Genomic DNA, 2763 nt, shown 5'->3' on the forward strand with positions numbered 1-2763 from the left:
TATATTCCAAGACTTCATTAACCAAACCACCATGGGTCTGGTACAAAAACATAGACAAATGGAACAGGTTAGAGAACCCAGAAATAAAGGCAACCCTATAACCTTCTGATCTTTGACAAAGTCTACAATAACAAGCAATGAAGAGCAGATTTTGTATTCATTAAATGGTACTAGGATAACTGGCTAGCTATATGCAGAAGATTGAAACTGCACCAGTCCTTTTACCATATACAAAAATCAATTGAAGATGGATTAAAAACCTACATGTAGGACCTAAAACTATACAAATCCTAGACAAAAACATAAGACATACTATTCTAGACCTAGGCCATAGCAAAAATTTCAAGACCAAGTCTCCAAAGGTAATTGCAATAAAAACATATATAGACACATGGTACCTAAAAGATTATCCTCAGCAAAAGAAACTATCATTAGAAAAAACAGATAACCTATAAAATGAGAGAAATACTTTCAAACTGCATCTGACAAAGGTCTCATATCCAGAATCTACAAAGGGCTTGCACCCTCTGAAACCACAGCCTGAGCTGTACCTTGGCCCCTTTTAGCCACTGCAGTAGCAGCTGGGACAGGGCACCAAGTCCCGAGGCTGCACGCAGCAGCGGGGCCCTGGGCCTGACCTGCAAAACCAGTTTTTCCTTTTAGTCCTCCAGACCTGTGATGGCAGTGGCTGCTGCAAAGGTTTCTGACATGCCCTGGAGACTTTTTTTTTTTTTTTTTTTTTTTTTTTGAGACGGAGTCTCGCTCTGTCCCCCAGGCTGGAGTGCAGTGGCGCAATCTTGGCTCACTGCAAGCTCCGCCTCCCGAGTTCATGCCATTCTCCTGCCTCAGCCTCCTGATTAGCTGGGACTACAGGTGCCCGCCACTTTTTTGTATTTTTAGTAGAGACAGGGTTTCACCGTGTTAGCCAGGATGGTCTCCTGATCTCATGATCCGCCCGCTGGGGCCTCTGAAAATGTTGGGATTACAGGCTTGACCTACCAGTGAGCCACCGTCCAGCCCTGCCCTGGAGACATTTTGCCTGTTGTCTTGGTGGTTAACATTGGGCTTCTTATTACTTATGCAAATTTCTGCAGCAGGCTTGAATTTCTCCCCAGAAAATGGGTTTTTCTTTTCTATTGCATCATCAGTCGGCAAATTTTCCAAACTTTTATGCTCTGCTTCCTCTTGAATGCTTTGCTGCTTAGAAATTTATTTTGCTAGATACCCTAAATCATCTCTCTCAAGTTCAAACTTCCACAGGTCTCTAGGACAGGGACAAAATACCACCAGTCTCTTTACATAGCAATAGTGACCTTTACTCCGGTTCCCAACAAGTTCCTCATCTCCATTTGAGCCCACTGCAGCCTGGACCTTATTGTCCATATCACTGTCAGCATTTTGGTCAGGGCCACTCAGCAAGTCTCTAGGAAGTTCCAAACTTTCCCACATCTTCCTGTCTTCTTCTCAGCCCTCCAAACTGTTCCAGCCTCTGCCTTTTACCCCGTTCCAAAGTTGCTTCCACATTTTTAGTTATCTTTACAGTAGCATTCTGCTGTACTGGTACCAATTTACTGTATTAGTCTGTTCTCATGCTGCTAATAAAGATATACCCAAGACTGGGTGATTATAAAAGAAAGAGGTGGCCGGGCGCAGTGACTCACGCCTGTAATCCCAGCACTTTGGGAGGCCAAGGCGGGCAGATCACGAGATCAGGAGATCGAGACCATCCTAGCTAACATGGTGAAACCCCGTCTCCACTAAAAATACAAAAAATTAGCAGAGCATGGTGGTGGGCACCTGTAGTCCGTGCTACTCGGGAGACTGAGACAGGAGAATGGTGTGAACCTGGAAGGTGGAGGTTGCAGTGAGCCGAGATCGCGCCACTGCACTCTGGCCTGGGCGACAGAGCGAGACTCCATCTCAAAAAAAAACAAAAAACAAAAAGAAAAAAAAGGAAGGAAGTTTAGTTGACTCACAGTTCACATGGCTGGGGAGGCCTCACAATCATGAATCATGGTAGAAGGTAAATGAGGAACAAAGTCATGTCTTACATAGTGGCAGGCAAGAGAACTTGTGTGAGGAACTCCCATTTATAAAACTATCAGATCTCGTGAGACTTGTTCACTACCATGAGAACAGTATGGGGGGAACTGCCCCCATGACTCAGTCATCTCCACCTGGCCTCACTGTTGACATGTGGGGATTACTACAATTCAGGGTGAGATTTGGGTGGGAATACAGCCAAACCATTATCAGAAGGTATGTCTTTTTTTTTTTTTTTTTTGAGATGGAGTCTCACTCTTTTGCCAGGCTAGAGTGCGGTGGTGCGATCTTGACTCACTGCAACCTCCGCCTCCCAGGTTCAAGCGATTCTTCTGCCTCAGCCTCCCAAAGTGCTGGGATTACAGGTGTGAGCTACCACGCCCGAGCAGAAGGTATATCTTTTCTCTAACACATTTTACTGTAATATATCTCATTTTAGTCATCTTATACCCAAGGTGCCTTTCAGCCTTGCTTGTAATTGAACTGTAATTTTTACTTTGAATTTTACACTTGTGTCACAATTTAGCCATTAGATGCCCTTTCTTCACCTGAGTGGCTTCTTAACGCTTTCTGAGGGCACTCTTGAAAGCATCTGTGCTTTTTGGTAATAAGATATCCTGCCCCTAAACTGTAACTAGCTCATTTTCAAAGACTACTGGCTCCTTTTAGAGGAGACTAGTGTTAGAGATGAAAATCTGGGCTCTGGGAGGTACATGAGAT

Source organism: Macaca mulatta, chromosome 9, assembly GCF_049350105.2.
Source record: "Macaca mulatta isolate MMU2019108-1 chromosome 9, T2T-MMU8v2.0, whole genome shotgun sequence".
NCBI lineage: Eukaryota > Metazoa > Chordata > Mammalia > Primates > Cercopithecidae > Macaca > Macaca mulatta.